At 35.7% G+C, this 25,256-nt stretch overlaps 1 protein-coding gene across 1 annotated transcript in view; it reads left to right on the forward strand.

The window, feature by feature from the left end:
- Nucleotides 1-25,256, forward strand: part of ADCY2 (adenylate cyclase 2) — a 4,311,002-nt gene that overhangs the window by 1,196,429 nt on the left and 3,089,317 nt on the right. The window lies entirely within an intron of this gene.

Here is a 25,256-nt window from a genome sequence, read left to right on the forward strand (position 1 = left end):
AACCTGGTTAGGCTTGCCAGTAAATTGCATTAAATGGACACATGGATAGAAGTTCTAAGAAATATCTGCTATCACATCTCTGACTTGCCTTTGTTTCTGGTAATCAATGATGCCTGCCCTAGGAGGCAGACGAGACAAGCCTGAAAGGATTGTGATTTTTCCCCTTGGAAATATTCTTGTTTTTGTTAGCTTCAAAGACTGCAGAGCATTCTAAAATGAATAAGCTGTAATGGCTTATCAGGGCCAAGACAGCAGTGGCTAGGTCAGTTAGATGAACTGTTGAATTATTGACGACAAACTTGTTATTCCCCAAAGGCCAAATACAGATCCTGAAAAAATGATACTAGAATGTTATGTGCGTTTCTTCTAGACAAATGTATACTTCCCTTTTCATTCACTTTTTAAATACTGTTATTGTTCACTGATTAAAAAGCATTCACATAACCTTTTTCTGGGATAATCCTATAGTGTACATTTCAGTTCTCTACCATGATTAATGAACAGATAATATAATTAATATAATTAATAACTAAATAACTAAATAAATTAAATATCTTATCAGATAACGATATTGTAGTATTCTTGTTTTGAATTTCTTTCTGCTTACCTGATTGATAGTTAAATAAGTGAAATGTGGATGCTCAGCTTCTTATACTATATAATTTATATGCAGCTCGACACACACATTTTGAGATAAGGATCACAATTTTCAGTGCAAAACATATTCAAAAGATGAACCTTCAAACAGTTGTATATTTCATTCTGACAGTTCTGCTGCTATGTCTTACAGTGTAGAAGTCAGTAAATGGACAAAATTAAAGAAGCTGTACTTGTTATTTGGAAGCCTGAGTAAGATTTTTTGTAAAAGGCTTATCCAGTGAAGTGGAGCATCTAAAGGTTTTTTCAGCATTTATAGAATACATTGAAAATTCTGACAGTCACATTGACTAGTTTCTGAATAAACAACAGTGAATTATTTGTGGCAGAGGCTCATCTTTGTTTTAGAGGGAGATACTGTTATGGTGGCCCTGCAGAAAGTCATTTACTTATTCCAGAACTTACAGTAGCCAAACAGCTCCCCCCTCCCCTGCAGAAATGAGTGCTATCAAAGCATTAAAGTGTGGTGGTGTGATTGTTGTAGCTATATCAAACAATGCAGAACTGCAATGCAATTAACTCCCAGCTGTACTATGCCTGCAGTAAGATCTGTAAAGAGTATAGTCCCAACAGAAATCTTTATCAGCAAAATCCCAATGTTCAATGAATGCAATACCCAAGTGGGAAGTGACACAAACCACTTTATGGTTTAAAATCTTTTGGTCAAAGAGAGGCAGGCTAGCAAGTACTGTAGGTGCACAGGCCAGACAAACTGTAACAAACATAAAAAAAAAAGCCAGCACCTTGGAAGCATGAAGATTTATTATAAGAACCAGACCGGATTCAGCACATAGCTTTCATCAGTGGTATATCTCAAAAAGCAGTAATAACTCTGCAATAAATCCATGACATCATTTCCTGTGCAAAACAAAATTTTTCAGATACCAAATGATAGGCACAAAAAGCAATGCAGAACACAATAAAAATCAATGTGGAATTACAGTTTTATTCCCCTTTATGCTTTTCCTTGATATTTTAATATTCTGTTTTTTTGTTTTGTGTTTTAAGAACTGTTGTACTCTTGATATCCACCACAGAGTACTAAATCATACTCAATCGTATCCAACTCATGATAGGAAGGGAAAGTGCTACAATTTATCATTTAATCCAGGTGGGAATAAACCACCCAATTTCACAATCCATTTCCTTTCCTTCATGTTTAATATATTGTGCCACCCTGTTTTGAAGGATCTATTGCCTGATATTTTGTCAATGACTGTAAAAGTAAATTTCGCTGTATGATGACCTGACAGGTGCACAACATTAAGTGCTTCGCCAGCTGCAGAACAGATTGGGTTATATATTTAGCTACTTGTACTTGCCAAGCTTTCTATGTGGGCCAAACTTCTAGACAATTTAGATTGCGAATGTCAGAACATCTAGGGGATATTAGGAATGCCAGAGCCACTAATGCTCTTTATAGACATTCACTGATTCACCACACAGCAAAATATACTTTTACAGTCATTGACAAAATATCAGGCAACAGATCTTTCAGAACAGGGTGGCACAATATATTAAACATGAAGGAAAGGAAATGGATTGTGAAATTGGGTGGTTTATTCCCACCTGGATTAAATGATAAATTGTAACATTTTCCCTTCCTATCATGAGTTGGATACCACTGGGTATGATTTAGTACTCTGTGATGGATATCAAGAGTACAACAGTTCTTAAAACACAAAACAAAAAACAGAATATTAAAATATCAAGGAAAAGCATGAAGGGGAATAAAACTGTAATTCCACATAGATTTTTATTGTGTTTGGAGTTGTTTTTTGTGCCTATCATTTGGTATTTTAAAAATTTTATTTTGGACAGGAAATTATGTCATGGATACTTAATTAGATTAAGTATTTATTGTAGGGTTATTACTGCTTTTTGAGATGTACCACTGATGAAAGCTATATGCTGAAACCGGTCTGGTTCTTATAATAAATCTTCATGCTTCCAAGGTGCTGGCTTTTTTTTATGTTTAAAATCTTTTGCATTGTCTTAAGCACTGTAAGGTTAATGGCCCTCGCACAAGTTAGTCTTGGCACAACAGAGGACCAGGCAACCAGCAGGCCAGGGAATAACTGTTGTATATTAACTAACTTTATCCAATATGCAATCAATGTATTGACACTTAGTGATCTATCCATTATCTTTAACACCTATGGACAATAAGAAATTTAAGTATGTGCTTACTATAACTATGCATCTTTGATGTCCATTTTCATTCTTCCTCAACAAATGAGTTTGGATATGATCCTTGGATCTGACTTGGGCACTTTTTTGCAGGCTAGGATTCGACTCTTGAACTCCACCCTTTACCCATAATGCCCCTGATCACTGCTTCACCTCATTCCAATTTTGCTGCCTCTAAACTATGTTTGAAAAATGTAACTTAACCATAACACTGATAGAAGAAGATGTAACAGAACAGAAGAGGGGATCAAACAGGAACAGTGGTTCCTGACAAACTGTACCAAGTCATTTAAAAAGACAAGGAAGGGGGAAGGTGGGAGAGAATTTGAAAAAGAATAAAAGCAGACAACACAGATGCATAGTCATGGTAAGTACATAACTTAACCATTCATGACACATCAGAATAGTCCTGTTGAGCCTGTCTGCTAGCATATTTGACTTTCCTGGAATATGCATTGCTATAAGAAAGTGTTTGCTGAGATCGTCCATTGCCAAACTCTCATTGCTTCTCAGCAAAGAGGGTAAGATCTGGATCCCCCCCGTGTTTGCTGATGTACCAAACCACTGGCATATTGTCCAGTTGAATAGCAATTGTACCCAGAGGGAGAGAGTTGTGGAAGCCTACAATGCCAATAGGTCCACTCTCATCTCCAGAACATTTATATGCAATTTTGTCTCCACTGGGTTCCATGTGCCATGAACAGTCCATTTCAAGTAATACCCCTGCCACTCAAACTGGGGGGCATCCATGGTCAATCTGGCACTGGGTGGAGGAAGAATAAAGGGGCAACCCTGGCATATCTCATTGGATTGTATCCACCATACTAATGCGTCATTGCATACCCTAGACAGTTTTATCAAAAATTCTAAGGTTTGGTGCAGAATGGACCATTGCACTTGTAGAGTCCACTGAAGGATCCTCGTGTGAAAATGGTCAGTTGTTGTCAATGTGATTACAGCAGTCATCGATTGCAAAGCTCTTAAGACTAGTTTGGCTGGAGGAAAAAGATAATGCAGAACTTGATTGACATTTTACCTTAAAGACAGAATTCTGCTCTGTGGTAAAAATGCTTGAAGATTCACTGTGTCTAAGCGAGCGCCTATAAACTCCAAGACTTTTACTGGATGAAGTTTGGACCTTGCAAGATTCACAGTGATGCTGTTATCAATAGATATCTGGTTGATGCAGGGAGAAGTCAGTCATCTAAATAAGGAAACAGCCAAAATCTATATAGTCTTAGTTGAGCTGCAGCCACTGCTATACATTTGGTGAACACTCTGAGAGCTGTAGTGAGACCAAAGGGCAGGGCTCTGAAATGATAATGACTGGTTCCCAGACAGATGCAAAGGAATCTTTGACATTGTCTGTTCATTTTTATGTGATAGTATGCATCCTTCAGATCTATAGAGCACATCCAGTCATCTTTCTGGAGCAAGGGTAGAATGGACTGAACTGTGACCATCCAAAATGTGGAGTTCTTTATGAGTTTGTTTAGATAACTGAGATCAAGAATGGGTCTGAGGTACCCTGTTTTCTTTGGCACTAAAAAGAACCTTGAGTAAAAACAGGATCCTCTCTGGTCTGGTGGGACCTCTTGGATGACCCTTTTGTCTAGCAGATTTTAAATCTCTAAAGATGCTTCTGTTGATTGGGTAAAGCATCATGGAGATTTGTTCTTATCCTCAGTGGATTTTGTAAAAAGGGAATAAAATATGCTCTGGATCTGATTATTTGCACCTGTGTACCTTTCCTGATGTATGCTCAGGCTTCTGGATGCAAAAGCAAGCATCCCCTTACTGTCTCCAGAGAATAACAGTTGGGCAACCTTTCAGGAATGCTGGAAGGGTCTGTCCAAGAAAGAATCTTGAGACCCTTGGTATTGCGGACTTCCTCTGCTGCATTGGCAGCATCTTCAGTTATTATAATTATTTCCTCCTGTGCCTCTGAGGGAAAATTCTCAGTGTGAATCTTGAAAAGGCCCTTGAGATTTCTGAAACCACATTTTCTTACCACTGCACTGATTTCTGGAGAAGGATCTCTGCAAGATAGAAAAACAGATTCCCATGGTAGATGTTGAGTTTCCATCTTGTTCACTACAGGAAAGTGTCTGTTTAGCAGTGGGCCTAAAAGGGGAGGATCCATCAAAAACAGCATTGATGAATGACACTGTAAAAGGCTTCACAAAGTCACACAAATGCATCCAGGTATCCTTCTAATGAATATGCCAGTACCTGCAGCCTGTGAGGAGCCTTCAGCCACATGAGATATTAACCTCATTCACATGTTTGATATGGATTGTAGGGTGGCCAGTCATGAAGAATACACTCTTGTCTCATCTGAAGACATTTACCTAGGGGGTAGAATTAGAGAGTTCCTTTATCAAGTCCCTCTGTAAACTAGTAAAATGTGCCAGATAATCCAGCGATCATAAAGCAAAGGTCACTAATACATATACCCGCTTTCCATATTTGTCCAAGGCCCTAGATTCTCTGTTAGGGGGATGGACCATTGAGCATTGTTTGGCTAACTCCTCTTTTGTGGCTGCTGGAACAACCATGGCATCCACTGGAATACCCTTGGACCAATGTTGTCTATTTAGTGGTGCACTGAGGATCTTGTGTGGGAATTTAGGGATGGGGTCTATGGAATCTGGCTCCTTCCATGCCTACTGGGAGACAAGATCAACAAGCTCATCCACTGGGGGGATAACGCAAGATGTAGATGGGTCAGACCTGAAAGATTCCAAGAACACTGATTCCTTCTGAGAAGGGTTTATGGAAAACCATTCACCTATTTGGTGCAGGATTTCTAAAATGTCTCCAAGTGAGACATCTTCCAGTGGAGATCTTGGGGACCCTTCTCCTTCATCAAAATCAGCGTCTTCTGTCAATGATCCCTTAGGGGAATCTAAATGCCTCCTTTTGCATTGTTTCTTCCAAGGAACCTCCAAAGTGGAATACTCTGGAGAGAAGTGAGAAGAAAGGGGAAGCCCCTGTGCAGGGACTGCTTGGAAACTCTTATGGGTTGGCTGTCTCTCTGGAGTAAGATGATGAGACTTAACAGTCAGATCCAAGGGAGGGATGGGAATAGGCTCTGAAGAGGTGATAGTTGAAGGACCCCCTGGGTGTGAGAAAACTCTTTTCACTACTTGAAAGGCAGAAGGTCCTGAAGAAGTGGAAATTAGCCTCCCCAGAGCAGAAGGTCCCAGATCATCCAATCTTCCACTCCCCCTGGGTTGCACCCTTGAGGAGGGAATCAGACCCGAGCTGTTTAATGCTGTTGTACCAAGGGGAAGTGATGGCTCTGAAACCCTCAAAATCAAAGTCATGCCCCCGGACCCAATGCTGACACTTCAGTTCCAAGACTCATTCTGCTTTAAAATGCTAGTAGCTGATTGGATTAGTAAAGGGGTTGGAGTCAAAGAAGGTAACATTCTCGGATCTGCCACCTTGACTCTTGGGATCTTCAGATCTGACACCTCTGAAACTACAGGTTGGATTGGGGAAGGAGTCACTATAGAGTCTGAATGCTGCAGAGTCATGGATCCAAACACGGACAGATCCAAAGGATCTGAGCTCTAAGAAACTTTCTCATTATCCTATCCCCATCATATTCTGAAAAACTCTGGGAAGACCTGATGGAAGAGGATGCTGAGAGGATGAGAAGTCTTTTTAGGAGAATCCTGCAAGAGAGGGGACTTCAATCTTGGAGAGACTGGCTCTGGTGAGAAGAGCAGAGACCAGATCTGAGGAGACCTGCTTGGATATGGAACCAGATCTGCCCCCACTGAATCTGAAACCTTTTTAGCCTAGGTGGTAGTAGGGTCTGACAAGGTCAGATTTGAGAGCTTTTTTTTTATAGATAGTGGCTCCAAACTTGGAGCTGAAGAAGGAGATCAGACAGGAGAACGTTTCTTATACTCCCTGGACTATAACATTTTCTGACTTCTAGAGGGGGTTTGAGACCCTGAAGTAGAAGGAACTGTAGATCAAGAAGCCGGCAACATACCTTTCAGAATCAGTTTATTACGCCTATCACTTACAGCCTTGGCATAGAAACCTGTACAGATTTCACAAAAAATCTAAGGGTGATCCAGACCTAGACAATACATGCACTCCCTGTGGCCATCAGAATTGGGTATCTTATGCCCACAAGAAGTGCATTTCGTGAAACTAGTAGGCTTGTCTGCCATTCCGGAAAAGACTCTGGAGCAAACTAACCAGAAAAAACACAAAATTATGTAGACAATTTTTTTGTTAAAGAAAAGTGAAAAGGAGAAAATACTAACAATGCTATAACAGAACTATCTCAGGAGAGGTGAGAAAAGGGAAAAAGCTACCAACAATGGTAGAAACAAATTTACACCAGAAGAAAAGTTCTAACATAATGTTATATTAGCTGTAAAGGTAAAGAGAAGAAGGAAAGAAGAGATTTAGTAACAAAAACTCCAAAAATATGTCACTCACAATAAACTCCCAGCTCAAGAGCATGAAATCCCAACCAATTGCTAGAGTGGCAAATGAGATCTGAGGTAAAGCAGTGATCGTGGACATTATGGGTAAAGGGAGAGCTTGAGAGTTGAATCCTAGACTGCAAAAAAGTGGCTGAAATGAAAATGACAACATCAGATCATGCGGTTGACCTATTTCTCCAATAAGCTTTTCTAACACTGACAGCAGATGCTTCCAACTCAAGCCAGCCAAACCTTTCTAGATTATTTCATGAGTGCAGGGATCCAGACCCGAATTAAATCCACCTTGTGGGACCTTTGCCCTGATGGCTGCTCAGTACACAAAAGAATATCCTAGGATCAAACCTCACAGACTCCCTGAAAACAGAAGGCATGACATCAAGATGTGAACAAATAACAACCCACCAAATAGCTTAAAAATGATATAGTTAAATATACACAGGGGGACCATCTACCTGGCCTTTTAATTGGATGAACTGAATGGTCAAAGGCCCACACCATGACATGACCAGTCCTAAAAGAATGAGATGAATAAACATAACATGCTAAACACTGAGACAGTAAAGCCTTACATAAACTGTTATCAAGATACCTGAGGAGGAAATGTATCTCATTTGGGAAAAGTAATACTAAACTGACCATATTATAGGGGTGGAAAAGCCTTTTTGGAATAATAAATCTGTGGGACAGAGTAAGGATACTGCTTATCTGTCCAAAGCCACTTGCTTTTCTAGGCCCAGTTTTTTGGTCTTTGATCCAACAACCCACACCAACACAGCATCATCTACAAGTGAAACCTAGATCCATGTCAACCCCCCACCAGCATAAAAAAGTAGTTCACTAATACAGAAGCATGGACACATCACAAAATATATTCATGAATCGAAATACATGCACTGCATCCTAGCCCAACCTTTTAACAGTCTGCCCAGTAACTAGTGCTTTGTCAAATCATGAAAACAGCAAGCTCTGGCAAGCAGTCCAGCTAAATACACCCTAACAATACTTAGGGCTTCATCTTTGCACCAATGAGATGTTAAATAGCATACAGTTAACTGGACTGACTATGACCTCTCCTCCTTTGGAAGGATCATTTAAAAACATCAGAAAGATCTACAGGCTGCCCCATAAGCTCTATTAGTATTGAGAGCCAATGAACTCCACTAGAAAAGCCCTGCTTCTCCTTCAGTCATCCACAATTCATCTGAAATTTGAGTGGGCAAAGCTACTGCCTCTTGGGCCAAATGTAAACCTGCAGGTGAAAAAAGGATTGCTAGCAAGCACAGTGTAAATTCCAGTGATGTGCTTGGCACAGAGAGATGTTAGTATGTAAATTGTGGAGTATTAACAGTCATAAAAGTGACTGAACCAAAAAGTCAGAGTAGACTTTTTATTCAAAAAATGATCCACCAACATGTTGCTGGACCATAAAACCACTTTTGTGTTGCATAAACCATTCAGCCAAACAGCTGTGGCAAAATATATATATTTTTTTCTGTTCTTGGTGGACCAAGATGGGTGCTAAAGGTACAGACAACCATTAACCTTTAATGTAAACTTCCATTCCATATCACTCAGCTGCAACAGTGAACAACTGTAATATACTTGCCACCCAGTTCTAGTGCCAAAAAGATATGCTTTTGAAGTTCACTAAAGAATGAGTCACAACTAGAGGTCTGATTATCTTCTTAGTAACCTTGGCCATGGGGAGGTTTATACATCTGCCTCAAGGATTAGTTAATGATCCAGTGAATCAATACCCATCTTTTCCAAATGTGTTGCACCAACAACATGCTTCTTGGAAGAAAAAACAAATTCAGACCATCAGAAGTACAAAAATCTACAGCTCTAAGCATAAAATAACTGATTGCAGTACCTTGTTAACCAAGATGAGCATACAAATAAATACTTCAGTCTGAAATTATCTAACTAAAGACCATCTAGATTACGCTGAAGCAATGACTCTGATGCTGCTTACCTGATCAATAGACTGAGACTTTGCTCAGATTGTTATTTTGATATTCTGAATGCATAAAAGTTATTCTTCCTCTGCCCATATTATAACAAATTTCTTCCATGTAATAATTTTCTGCTTGATTGTTACTCTTAACTGTCACTTAAGATCAACAAATTGCTGGTAAAAACAGGGAAAACTAACAAGATGTGTGTGTGTGTGTGTGTGTGTGTGTGTGTGTGTGTGTGTGTGTGTGTGTGTGCATATATATATATATATATATATATATATATATATATATATATATATATATATATATGTATGTAAAGGCATTATGTGTTTATTTATTGATACTTGATTACAGGAAAAATCCAACTGAGTAGAAGTCCATTTTCAGTAGAGACGCAGGAAGAAAAACTCCAGAGTGTTAAAAAACATTTTGAGAACAATAATTTTACAATCTTCAGAAATAATACAAAAACATCTACAGTTTAAATAATTATACCAAATTAAACATAATATGAAAATATTGGTTAAGTATAAATAGAAGTTATGTGACAATTATTTGATATTTAGAGAAATGTTAGTCAGTTCACAGTGACATTAAAGGTATGTTAGTAGATTACAAACAGGAATTGCAATGTGAAGTAAGAGAAAAGCAGGCTTATGATATATTTAGAGAGAAAGCCGGAGTAGAGAAACTAATAGAAGTAAGGAAGTGAATGAAGGAGGGAGAGTAAGGAGCTGAAAGGTAAGAATAGGTATTTGTTTACATTTAGGGATATAGTTTATCCTGTTATTGAACAAGATCTGAGCCAGCTTTTGGCTATGAAGCCTTTCAGAATGGATTTGAAGGGTAGGAGGAAGGTTTTTGATCCAACTGATAGAAATAAGGAGTTGCAGGCCTTAGCAACATGGTATGTGAATAGACATTCCAGCAGATTTGATAGGTTTGGTTTGTCAACAGACAGGAGATTTTGGTCATTGGATTATAATGACAAACTGGGAACATAGTTGTGTAGAATGTTATTTAGTGTTGGACAATCAGATGGATGCTGGATAATTTTATAGATGGTAAGAAGCTGTGTATGTGTTAGTTGTTGAGGTAGTTCTAACCAGTTTAGGATTTTAGTGATATACAGTGATGGGTTCTGAAAGGGGTATTTGCTGCAAGTTTAACAACTTTGTAACAGCATTGTTCAAGTTTTGATTTTTGTGATGCCTGAAGGGTAGTAAAGTTGGGAGTGCTATAAAGAAGTGTGGAGAGGAGATAAGAAGTGGCAGATGTAGTTTTACTTGCATTGGTGGTAAGGAGAGGAGATAAGAAGTGGCAGATGTAGTTTTACTTGCATTGGTGGTAAGAACTTTTTTGGCTCTGTAAAGCATCCCTAGTTTTTGCTGATTTTTTCATAATGCAATTTTGTATATACAGGTCAAATTTAAAATTATCATTCACTATATCAGTGACTTCAACGGTTGTATTATCAAGACAGAGAACTTTATTTATTTATTTATTTTTTTTGAAAAGGTGGCAAGGTAGTTTTTTTTTTTTTTTTTTTTTTTGTTTGTTTTTTGTTAGGATTGAGCATGAGCTGTGAGTTACAAAGCCATGTTTCAGTGACAGTTAAAGCTTCCTGAGTACGTTTTTGGCAGTCAGATGTGCAAATGAGTATGGAGACATCAGTGTACTATATTTCAGATGACTGCTGTGTGGATGTATGGAGGGTGTTGGTGAACATGTTAAAGAGAAGATGAACAAGAAGAGAGCCTTGTGGTACACTGGCAGTGACTGGGAGGTATGGAGAGAGGGTGGAATGCCAGTTTACTGATTGATACCTACTGGATAAGTAGCTTTTGAACCACAGAAGGGTGTGCTGAGAGAGACCTAATGAGGGTACTGCTGTTATTTCTAGCTTTATTGACAGTATCTATACAGGCTAGAAGTTCAGTGATAGTACTATGGAAAGGATGGAAGTCATTTTGTGGGGGATAGGAGTTTGCCCTGCAGAAGATAGTTTAGTAATTGTTTTTGAATACATTTTTCAAGTATTTTGGAGAGGGATGTCAGTTGAATTTCCTCCTTTGTGCAGAAGGATAATGTGTGACTTTTTCCATAGAGTGGGAATGTGGGATACCTAGTCTGTCCTGCTTATAAAGATTGAGACAGGAATGGGAATGCTATTAGCTGCTATTTTAAAATAATAGCTTGGAAGGTCATCAGCTGAAGTAGAGCATGGTTTGAGCTTGTTTAACGGATATTTTATGTATGATGTGGGAACAGGCATGAAGGTGAAAGTGTTTGTGGTGATACATAACTGTTGGGCAGTGTTAGAATTAACTTTTGGGGAAATCTGGGTTAGAGATGCTATACTATCTATGAAATTAGTGTTGAAATGCATTGTAAAAAAAGTAGCAAAGAAGGCTGAAACCCATACAAAAGCCCATGCTGTAAACAAAATGATGCAGAAAATAATAAAAATACAGCAAGGCTACCACAACCATACAAACGTCTTTAATCAAATCCTGGATAAGCGTTTTCACGTTACAGAACGCTTCTTCAGATCCAAACAGCATAAAAAGATAAAACATTGCTGACATTTTAAATAATGCATTAACCAATCACAACCAATAAAATTATTACATCCAATAGAATTACTGGACCACTTTCCTTCTTTTTTTCTTTAAGGCTGGCTGAAGATGTACATTAGCATTCAGCCCCAGAAATGTATTGGCCTGTAATTTAATAATCCATTTTAGCTCCAAATTTTCCACATAGTTATTCAAATCACCTCCCCTGGGTTTAACCATAGTGCATTGGAGGACTTGAAAAGAAAAACTTTGACCCGGGTTATCATTAACATGCTTGGCCAGGGCATTCTTAATGTTAAAAACTTTAATATCACATAAGTGTCTTAAAATCCTGTCTTAATTGTTGCACTGTCTTCCCCACATAAAAACCCATGCATACCTTACAGGTAGCTAAATAAACAACATTTGGGGTTTGGCAGTCAACATAAAACCTAGGTTCCAATACATAACTAAACACAAGATGTTGAAAACCCTGATGCTTAGAGATAACTGGGCACTCTTTACACATAAGGCAAGGAAAAGTACCCATCCTTTGTGAAAATTTTCTATCTAGTTAAAATGCATTGTGACTTTGAGTGGTGAGTTATTGGGAGAGGGGTTAGAGTTGAATTTTTGGCCAGGATGCAAGATTTCTTTAATGAATGTCCAGAATTTTGTTAGTGTTGTGTTCACAATTATTCTAAAAGGTATCATAGTATAGTTTTTGTCTTCATCCGTTTGATTTTTAGTATGATTGGAAATCATTCAGATGTTTTCAAGATATCGTGGTGTTTTATATTGTTATTCTTTCCATACTTTTTCTTTATCCTGCATTAGCATTCTACTCTTTTTTTGGATAGCTAAACTGCATTATTTGCTTTTAATCTCTTCCTTCTAGGATGGCAAGGCTCTTTAAGATATTCAGGAAAATTTTACTGAATTCATTTACATCATCATCTAATGGGAGGAGATTTATTAAGTTCCATTTACTAGATTATAGGGTAGCATTGAATATTTCTGGATAAAACTTGGAAGGTTGCATGTTGTTTTACAAATACTCTGTTTAAGTGTAGGTGTGAGAGGTCTGGTTCTATAGACTGGGAAATGATCAATGAGACAGTCAGACGTAGCTGTGGTAGTATGTTTGCTAGGGTCTGATACTAGAATTTATTCCAAATCTGCATATGCATATATTTCAGCTTTTTTTCCAAAACAGTTGACAACCCAAGAAGACTTCTGATGAAGTCTATTGACGAAAGTGCTTTACCTGTATTGTGGATTATTGGACTATTCATTCGTTTTTATGTACAGTGGATTACTTTATGTGGTGTGAATAAAAGTGTTCATTTTTGGTGGTCGTAGGACATTGGCTCAAGGAGTGGTTATTGGAAGTTATCTGACAACCCAAGAAAGCCAGACACAAGCTGCATAGGTGGACCTACAAGATTTGAAACTTGTTTTAACCGTTCTGCATGTATATATAAACCAAAAACTGTTCTTCTGTCTTCAATATATTGAATGTTACTATCACACTGGAATGGGGGAAAGAAGGAGGAGGACAAACCTCTCAGCTGCCTAAAACTTTTCATTGCTTCCATAATTTTGCATAGAGATATCTTTTTTAAATATTATTTGAACTTCATAAACCTGAACTTCATAAACCTACCTAAGACTAATGATTTTGTGAGAAAGGGTGCAAGATTAAAATAATAACAAATGCAGTTTGCATAAATCTTTACCTCAGATGTTCATGTTAATTCACATTCTGATAGTTTGTTGAATTATCAAATCAAATTATGCAAGTCCTTACAAATAAATCTGAGTGCCCTACTCACGCTGAATTTAAAACTACCTTAATTGGGAATCAAACCCAGGACCAGCTGTAACAAAAATGAATGCTGTGTCAATCTGCCAAGCCCAAAATTGTAAAGTAATTTGCTGTCTTTTAGTAAATAAGCATAATCAAAAAAACTGAAGTAATCCTGTCATCTAACCACAAAATATTCATTACATAAATATTTCTTATTTTTTTGTATATTTTGAGATAAAGCATTCACTTAAAAGGATCAACATTATTAATGGAACAGCCATCACTGTGACACAGAGGGGGAAAAAGCCCAAGTTTGATTAGCAGATTGGGCATCTGAGGCACTGACAGGTAGGGATGGGTGTGCTTGTCCAGGGTGGAGGGACATTGATCTCAGAAGAGCATGGCATATGAAAAGTGGTGTAGTCCTTGGGCAATTTCAGTATGGGCATAGGTAGGGGTGACAAGAAAGTGGACTGTAACATAACCCCCCTCCCTATTGAAGGCAAGCCCTCCCAAGGGCACCCACAAGTTCCATGCTGGCCACAGTCCAAAAGAAAAAATGGAGCACTTGGGTGGAACGCCATAAAGTAGGAACAAAGGAGAAAGACAAACCAGAAAAGAAAACAAAACAGCATCTGGACACTGTGTGTTTGTCTTAAATATCTAATGTCCCTTGTCAAAATATGCAAAATAAAATACAAATCCCTAAATGACCTCTCATAAGAAAAATGTTAGGTTTAGGGCTAAGCTCTTGTTTTCTTTGTTTAGTAATAATATTTTTATATATAACATACAGGAAAATAAATTACCGGGCTGCTCCAGCCAGACGAAGAATCTGCCTTAAATTCAGAATTAATTCATTACCACCATGCAATGTTATAGGTAAAATAAAAACTCTACCATAATCTGGGCAGGAAAGATTAAAGTGATCCATTTCTTAACCTATCAATATGACCTACTTTCTGAATAAAGAGAAAATACCCGTCTTTAGAAACCAACCAATAACTGACTGCAAATGGGAAGTGATGTATTTGAAAAAAAATAAATGGGAAGTGACATACCACTCTAATGATCTCTTGAGCTAACTGTAATATTACTAACTCACCTTCCTCATTTATCAAAGTCTTCAATGTTCAACAACAAAGCTCAATACTGAAAATAAAGGCTGCTGGCACTTATACATGCACAAAACTCCCAACTGAGGGCTTGCAACCAATGTCAATCTATCAAGCTGCTGTCAAATAAAGGGAATAATTGCACAAAGGAGAAATCACCACAAAAACTTTTAATCCAAAATTTTGATTTGCACCCTTAAAAACAAATTGGCACCTGGATCCAGGCTCTGGGACAAGCCTGTTCTGAACATGAAACACTTAAGGACCAGATGTAAGACATTTAAAGTTACCATGAATAGTGTTTGGATATATGTGAGCAGCTGTTGTGAAGAATTAGGCTGCCACACTAATGTACATGCTCTGCCCTCATGAACTATGGGATGACCAGTCAAACTGTAAACAATAGAGAGAAATTTGCCTGTAGCACAAACTTCATTAATCCTGTACAACTCTTAGACAAAATGGCTATTTAATAATTATGATCATAATACAGCCAATAGATTTTTCCCTAAACAATCAAATTGTATGCAAACATAATGTTTAATTATCATCAAACAAATTTAAGATATTTTAGCATGAAAAAAATAAAGAATGTTTGCATTAGTAAAATAGACCATGAGTAAATATAACAAGACCATACAGAATCTGCTGTGTCTTTCGGCTTTTCATACAGAATAATAATTTTAAATGCTAGAATGCAACGGTTATTGAGATGTAAGATAAGAAAATAAATGATTATAAAGAATGTTAGAATAAATCATGCTGATGACATCAGGAAATAGTTGTTGAAGTGAATTTAAGAAACATGCCATAGAAGAAAGTTGGAAATAGCATCAAGAAATAAAATAAGTAAAATATACAAGTATTTTAGATTTAAAAATTGGTAATGACATTACATTACCAGGATACAATATTCAAGGTACAAAATATAGTAGTGAGACCATTAAATTAGAAGTTTTTTTTTTTTTTTTTACAAACAACTTGCAGAAATGAAGACACAATAATGTGCTATTTTCAGCTTTGACTCGCAATAATCCATACCTAGCTTTTCCCTTCCTAGCACTCTTGGGAAGAGCCCTACACGAAGTTAAGGGTAACATCAGATGAGAGCAGAGCTGATTACTAAGGTGCTAGCTCTGGAGCAAGAACAAGCACTATAATTTCCTTGAGTTGATGGATAACTATTTAGAAGAACAATTTGTTCCTGAAATTTCATGGAACACTTCTGAAACATATCAAACATCACCTCATGGCAACAGTACAAAATCACTCAGAAGATAACACATTCATAAGAAACAGCAGAAACCACTCATAGCCTATTCAGTAGTCATATTATGTGTATTGTACCTTAGTGAAATTGGAACCAGTAAATCAAACTAAAAACAGTAAAAATGTATGTGGGCATATTTTTCATGTGATCCATTAAATGCATTGTATTGTAAAACAGGGAATTTGATTTGGCTTCTCATAATTCAGCACAAGGTATTAGGGTTACCACCTGTCTCACTTTGCATGGGACAGTACTTCTTTGGGCAGTTGTGTCCTGCAAAAATATTGTAAAAATGGCAGATGTCCTGAGATTTTTAGGACAAAAATTATTTCCTATATTTTATGTAATAGTTGCATAAAACAGTTATTCTGTATCTGAAACACCTAAATGTTATAAGAAACAGAATAAGCAACCAAAATGCTACAAGAATAAGCTTTTATTTAGGCAAAAAAATGAGGTTCTGTCCTTTGTACTGGCTGTGGGTATGTTTCAGCCTGCAAAATCTGATGTTTGTACCAAAAATGTCCCACTTTGGGCATTTGAAAAGGTGGCAACCCTACAAGGTATTTCATATAGTTAGACACCCATATATTCCATATGGGATGTTGTTGTTGTGTCTTTCGGCTTTTCACGGTTAGGGGTCGCCACAACGGAACTCCGGTCTGCTAATGATTGGTAGTTGATTTTTACGTGCCAAGTTACCAGCCCTGGTGCACAGCCTTCAACGAAGGTACGCCCATTCACGCATGCCTCCACGCAGAAGACGCTCTAGCTGAGAATCGAACCGGACAGCATCTTACTGTGAGGCGACAACACTACAGCAGCACCACCAATATTCCATATGGGATACTTGATCTAAATCAGGTTTGTTGACATCTTTTTTATCAACTGCAATTGGTCAATATATGCAGATGGTTGACAGCTGTGTGAAATCGACAATTCCTGCTGAGGAGAGCAATATTCTCTTTCCCCTTGGATTGTGCAGTCTTGGAGTTAGTGTATATACACACCACACACACACACAATATATATATATATATATATATATATATATATATATATAATTAGCAAAGGGGGTATGGGAGTGCAGGGGGGGGGGGCTTGCCCCTTGCAAAAAACTATGTCTTAAAGTTGAATGTGCCCAGGTTCATCTTCAATGAATGTGTGGCAATGTGTTGATATTCGGTTTGCCATCCTTATACAATCGACATTTTGGAGCTTGACACATACATAAAACATTACATTATTTTATGGGAAGAATAGAAGCCAAGCATTTCAAGTCATACAATACAATTTGGACCAATGATTTAATTCATTAAAAAAGCTAGAAAAATAATAATAACAATGTATCTTTATGCACTAAACTGATTTATGACAGAACTTAAGTAAATGAGGCACATATTTTTATACCTTGCTATGAAGAATTCTGTCTGGAATCTAATACATATTTGGGAGTGAGCTGTGAGCTACTTTTCACAATTCACTGCCTAGTAGAACTGAAAATGGAACTGTGACTATCATTTCTCACTTATATTATGTGTGACCTGCAGTATGCCTTGCATTTCAAAACACATACAGTCACAGTTTTACTATGTTAGATGAAGCATATATTTTAACCCTTGTTAAGCAAAAGTTTCTGACACCAATGTACCCACTCCCTTGACATTATTTTCTGTATTTACTTTTTTGTCTGGAAGACTAACTTGCATTTGATTTGATATGATAGAAGACCATGCACCTTCCCTTTTTATTATTTTTACTGCTTCTGTACATTGACTGTACTTATTTTTCTTTAATGCACAGTTTCAATTGTAGATGCCTCTAAGTATTTAGTAGTAAGTTTTAACTGCATACTTCACAGTTTGCTCACACACAACACACCTATGGCATTTTCCAGTGTGAAAACAGATTTTTATTAACAGTCTACTTCATATCTGGTCACTTCTTATCATATAGTCTATTCCATGTCTGATTAAGGACTCACTTTCTTCCACATTCAAGTAATGGGTGGTGACCTCAAAGTAAAGTGAGAAGATGCAGGAAGCAGCTAAATGGGTGGGGCTAGCTGAAACTGCCCATCAATGACAACAACCTCTGATCAAACAACAAATGTAGTCATTGATTTTCATCCACAGACCGCCTTAGTATGTCCCTACTAATTATAGCCAGTTTGCTGAGTTTATACATCTCACATATATGCATTCAGCATTAAGTGAAATGGAGACCTAGACAAAGGATACTTGACCTCCCTTGTTGCAAACTTGTCCCCTTTGCACTTTCTCTGTTCCCCCCTGCCCATTTCCCCTCATTCTGGCCCCACACTATTCAGACAGATTATTTCTTTCTTGCTTTTTCACATATTCGCTTACTTTTTAGCTTCCCCATGCTATTGACACTCCTTTACTGGCCATGATTCTACTGCAATTATTCTAAAGGATGCAATTGAGTTAAGCTGTAGAACTTGAAGCTGCTAGGCATCCAAAATTCATAGTGGTCTAAATGCTCTGAGTTGCATCTTAGAACTTCTTTTACAACCGTTTGATTTAATGATGGCATAAAGAAAAAATCACGAGTAAGGGAAAAAGCTTTATCTTCCGAGAATAAGTTGTTCCTAAAGCTTAATGCTCAAAGCTAACAGAACAATAGTTCCCCATTAAACTCAGATGACAAGTGCAAGAATACATAAATCCTACCTGGTAGCTCTCAACCTCCTATCTCCAAAATGAGGAACATTAATCCTCATAATGTGGAACAAATGGGCAAAATGTGAAACATACTAACAGCTTTCTAACAACTTCAACTAAGGGGGGTCATATGATGGTTAAACTATGCTGGTTTTATTTATATAAAAAGATCTTTAAATGAATTAATATGATTCATTTCTATTTACCATGGATATCAGTTTAAAAATTCCTAAAAAATGAATGTGCGACAGACCCTTTCAATAAGGAACCTTGAGGAACATGAACTTTTTAAGACAACAAATGAGATACGTTCCTCTTAATGAGGTACACTTGAGATGCAATAGTGCCTGCCTTGTTGCCCCTCCAAAAAGTGAAAGTTACATTATGTTCTTCCCTTCTGTTGTTAGATCAGGATTTAAGTAAAAGTACAAATTGCCATAGGCACATATTATGGCTGCATGATGTGGGAGAAAAAACTAAAGCACATGGATAAAATCCACACAAAGACATGGAGTGCATACAGATTCCACACAGAAGGAATCATGATCAAAGACTGAAATAGAGAACTAAGGTCAGTTAAATGTTTATGCTACCCTGTGCAACTCTCTGCCAATGTTCAGCTGACATTACACACATTCTGCCAAATGGCAACAGGCAGCCACTTACTGAGTACAATACTGATGTTTGACTGCAATGGAAAATGCAAAAGCATAACCACGCTGCTACTTTTAGATACACTGCAACCCCTCTGTGATACACAGTCAGTCATCTTCATCACAAACAGTCTGCATATCCAGTTACAGCCACTTAGTTTAATTTGCATACTTCAGATACCTTATTGTGTCAAAATAGCCACTAGCAAAGATAATGATTGCTTAACTTGAGTAAATAACAGCAGTGTCAACAACTTTCATCCTCAGATAATCTCTCTACCCAACAGTTAAATCCAACTGTAGTGACTGCATACACTTCAAATACCAGAATGCAATGAAATAAAGATAATAACTACTGGCAACAATAATTTATTTTAACTCACTACACACACACACACACACACACACACACACACACACACACACACACACACACACACACACACGACCCTCAATTAGAGCCACATTTAGTGCTTTGACTGCATACTTCACATATGTGGCTGCAACAAATAAATGAATAAATAAATGCAAACCACCACAAAGGAATTTATTTACTCAGTTCTCTTCTGTTAACATAGTGGTCAACAACCCCATACATCTCAAGCTTTTATCTCAAGAATCAAGGCGAAAGCTAAAAATAATGGTGGACAAAGGAGCAAAACAGGGAATAGTATTGCCTTTATACATTTAGAAACTTTGTGGAATAACAGGCAGAAGGCATTTTTTTACTTTTCTTTCTGAAGGATATTAAGTCTGTAATCTCCATCGATTTGGCAGAAACCCCTTATTATATGTTCTTGAAATGGATACCAAGAATCACCTATTTAGCTTTGTTCTCAAGGCAAATTTCTTGGCATCCATGTCTCAGAAGCATAATAAGTTGGTTATGATTAGACACCTGATCATTTCACATTAATTAATATTTAATAATCTTATGCAATAACTAAAACGAGCAATTATACCAGTGGGTACAAAATTTACTCCGCACTTGTCTATAAAATTATGTTTTATGCATTGCATTTACACAATATTTTTCTTTATATAGACAAAGATAGAATATAGTTTGCAACAAAATCAGGGGCATTTCATTTACAATTTTATTAATATTTATTGATTGATTTATTGAACGACAAGTTTGGAAAGCAAAGGGGAAAGTAAATTAAGCTTAAAAATGGTTCATTTTTCACTGTGTCACAAAATCAGGGACATTTTATTTTCAGTCTATTGCTTGATTAAATGGCCAGTTTAAAAAACAAACAGGAAAGTAAATCAAGGCTAATTACATTATTTGTACTTGCTGTTCATTTCACAAGAAAAACAAAAAATATCCAAACACAACATTAAAAAAGAGAGAAAGAAAAACAAGATTAATAAATCAAATATATGAGGTCAAGGATATGGTTATAAATGTGTTTACTGCAGTGGATGTTGTACTAGTATATCTCATATAAGGCTTTGCCATCCATCAGAAAACTTGCACAGCCTGCTGAATAAAAACATGTATAAATGTATGCACATATATTTGTTCAACATGGGGCACAACTTCTTTGTAGCTAAAAAGTAATATTCAGGCCATTTTCACTCACAAGAAAGATAAAGGCATGACTTTCACACTGGACAATGCAAATTCAGATAGTGGCTCCTGTGCTGGAAGATGCTGATACAGAGGGATAGGTTCATAGGTAGTACTAGGCTATCAGCCCTAGGGCCTATGTAAGCCTAGTCAACAAGCTTCCCTGGCTTTTGCCATCCAAGAAAGTTATTTTCCTGTGCCCCTATCGAGCAGGGTGACAGGAGTGATCCCTGGGGTGAATTTCCTAATTCCATCCATTCAAGAGTCCCCCCCTCATTTTTTTTTTTATTTTTCAAATACATTTGAATGAATTCCATAGTATTTATACATAACATATTAAATAACTATGTACACTATTTACATTAGCCTGATATTATAACAGATCTTAATGTATACAGTTGCTTTATAAGTATGTCCAATCCATTATCAGACAGTCTGATCAATTATTGTAGTGTCAATCAATGATAAGACTTTTCCCCAAGGGTTGTTGATTAATGGCTTTGGATAAATTCTTAGTTCTTTAATTTTAATTTCCAATAAGGCTGTAAAAGTCTTCCAAAGTTGGTATTGTGTTTGTATTCCATATTCTTGTTATACACTTCCTTGAAATTGCAAGTATAGTCCATACTAGATACATGTTTGACCTATTCAAATGAGGACCTTTGTTCACATTTAGTAATACTGGTGCTTTAGTTAAATAAAATGATTCATTAAATAAAGCTTGTAGAAAGTTATTAATACCATTCCAAAATGGCTTATTTTTAACACAATCAAAGAAAATGTGGTTCCAATCTGCATTGTGTACTTGCTCACATCTCCAAAATATTCCTTTTATGGAAGAACTAATTTGATTGATTTTGTCTGGGGTTAAGAATGCTCTGTGTAAGTATTCCCAATTAAAAACTTTCCAGTATTATGCAAAGGATGTATATTTTATTGATAATAAGATATTTGTTTTACTATCTTCAGTTAACTGTATTGCATGTCCTTTTTTCATATATTTCCAATATGAGGTTTTGGGTGTTGTTTTATAGCTTATCAGTATTTTGTAAAATTTTGAAATACTGTTTCCCATGTCAAAGTCATTATATATGATTTCATATATGTATTTCATAAATTTAGGTATTTCTTTAAATGAAGAATTGCTAGTTATTCTACTTAAATCTTGTGAATATGACAGAATACTCTGTAAAATTAGCCAGTCCTGTTGTGGAATTGTGTATGTTGTTTTTATTACTTGCATATCTAAAACTTTTAGTTCTTTGATACATTGGAGCCAACAAACAAATCCTTTCTGTTCCCAGTAATTAATAATTTCTCTATATAGTTTATGTGGAAAGTTCTTTGTGACTATAAATAGTGTTAAAAGATCAAATCAGATTTTAAAATCTATATTTGCATTAATAATTTTCCTAAATGAGTCAATGTAATAATTAATCATGAGTTTTAGTGGGTTTAGTTATGTTATATTGCATACTTTTACATATGTGCTATGGCAAATTGTTTTTATCTGTTATTTGATTTTTTTTTTTTTTTGTAAATTAAATCCATTTATTGATATTACAGTTAGTAATTCTTCCCAGTTTGCAGAGTAATTTGGATTTATCCAATCTGAGATTGTTTTAGATATTGATTCTTTTATATATGTTTCTATATCAGGAAAGTTTAATCCTCCCTGTTTCCCTGGTCTGATATGATGTATTAAAGCTATTCTGTTTCTTATGGGAAACCATAAAAATGTAATTAGGTATGAATTTATTTCTTTAATTATATTCCTTTCTGGTAACAGTTGTATTGCCAAGGCTATATATAGGATATTGGGCAGTAAAACCAATTTTTTCAACTGTAGTCTATCTTCAAATGTTAATATTATTTTGTCCATTTTTCCACAGAAATGTTTATTGTATTGATGATATTATTGTAGTTTTTTGAGACTAATTCATTATTATCCTTGCATAACTCATTTTCGGGATATTTTAAGGTAGATTCTTCTTCCCCTATGATGTGATCACCCTTAGTCCGCAGTTCTTTTTTTGATTTAAAAATTAAAATTTTGATTTTGATTTATTGGGATGGAGTCCTGAAGTCATGTGAAATTTGTCAATTAATATATCTAATTCTTCTAATGTATCTTTTGTATTAGATAATGTTAGTAATATGTCATCAGCAAATAGCATTACTTTAGAATTGTTTTGTTCATAAACATCTATTCCTTTGATTTTTATATTGTTACGAATTGAATCTGGCAATATTTCAATAGCCAGAGCAAATAGGAACATCCTTGTTTAGTGCCTTTTGTTATATGTATAGATTCAGAGGTAATAGGACCTATATATATATATATATATATATATATATATATATATATATATATATATATATTCTTTAGGAGATGAACAAAGGATCAGGAAATTCAAATAGCATTAGGTTTTTGAATAAATAGTCCCAATTTATGGAATCAAAGGCTTTCTCTATATCTAAGCCAATTATGAGTGTTTATTTTCTTTATTAACATAATCTATAAGAGAAATTATCCTTTAATATTGTCATGTGTGTGTCTATAATATATAAATCCAGTATGATCATTATTTATTGTTTTGGATAATGGTATTTTCAATCTGTTAGTTAATAGTGTCATAAATATCTTTTAGTCATTATTTAATAATTATATAGGTCTATATGAGGTACAGAGGTTTGGGGATTTGATTTCCTTTAGGATTGGTGTGATTAAGCAATATCTCCAAGAGGGTGGTATTAAAGCTTGTGACTGAATTTCTAATAGAGTTTTATGGAAGAGGGATAGTGTCTTTGAAGGAAAAAGTTTATATATTTCCATAATTATGCCATCTATACCTGGAGCTTTATTATTTTTACCCTTTTGTATTGTATCTGTAATTTCTTTGTAGGATATGGGTGCTTGCAGATCTAGTTTTAATTTTTCTGGTATTTTTTTATATTAGAAGATTTTACATCTAGATTTAATTGATCAATATGTATGTTTTCTTTCTGGAAATGTTCCATATAGTGATTTCTGTAGGTATCAACAATGTCACCTATATCCGAGACATTTTCCCTTTCTTTTCATGGAAGATACTTATAATGTTATTGGCTTTTGATTGTATTTTGATTCTTGTGGATAAATTATATAGATATTTGGGAGAAGTGGCCAAGGTATTAATTTTTAGTTTTTCTAAAGCTAAACTAGTTTTATATGTTAGACTTTTATTGTATTTATTGTTTAATACTTCTTTCTTTTTCATGTCCAAATGATTTTGATTTTTTTCATGTTTTACTGACAAAAGTTTGGATTGTAGATCTAGCAATTCAGAATCCCATTATCTGATTTTTTATACCAAGTTAGGATTTTACTATATATATATATATATATATATATATATATATATATATATATATATATATATATATATATATATATATATGCTTTTAATGAGTCCCATATCATTGGTTTATTTATCTCTGTGGTGAAGTTAATATCTAAGAAGAACTGTAATTCAGATAATAACCAGGGTTTGAACTTTTTAATTTTAGCTATATATACTGGAATTCTGGAGTTAAAGATTAATGGTTTGTACCCATTTTGAAGTTTTAGTATCAATGAATTGTGGTCTGAAAAGGGACAGGGGGTGTTTGAGAAATTAATGATTTTAGAGTGTAGGTCATGGGCAGCAAATATTTTATCTATTCTGGTTTGGGTACCAAATCTGTGATCTTGATGGGAAAACAACAAAGATTTATCTTCTTTAAATTTGAAAGTATCTACCAGATGAAATGATTCTACCCACTTGTTTATAGCTTTTGATACAGCACATGTATGCAGCGGTCTTTTATTTGTAGTTTCAGAAATATCAAATATATAGTTAAAATCTCTCCCTAATATTAAATTGCCTTTATAATTATTGGAAATTAAATAAGAGGTTTTTTAACAGTTTCTGTTCCAATGCCTGGGAACCAGTATAGATTGGCTAGGGTCCATATTCTGTTACTGTGTTTATCTATTACTAATGCCATAAGGCCTTCTTTATCTTCATACTTATAAATGATTTCTGGATTAGTCACATTTGTTTTCCATAAAAGTATTACCCTTTTAGCCTTTGTCTAATAAGTAGATTGCACCAATATCATATATTCCTCAGGATTCCCTTTGTAATTGTCATTTGTTTTGAAATGAGTTTCTTGAAGAAAGACAATTTGTGCTTTGTTCAGTTTTAAATATTTCAATAGATTTGATCTCTTGCTAGGATAGTTTACGCCATTGGTATTTAAAGATAATAAAGTTAAATCTGTCTTAA

The sequence above is a fragment of the Protopterus annectens genome, chromosome 3.part0, assembly GCF_019279795.1.
Source record: "Protopterus annectens isolate FY-2018-M chromosome 3.part0, PAN1.0, whole genome shotgun sequence".
In the NCBI taxonomy this organism is placed as follows: domain Eukaryota; kingdom Metazoa; phylum Chordata; order Ceratodontiformes; family Protopteridae; genus Protopterus; species Protopterus annectens.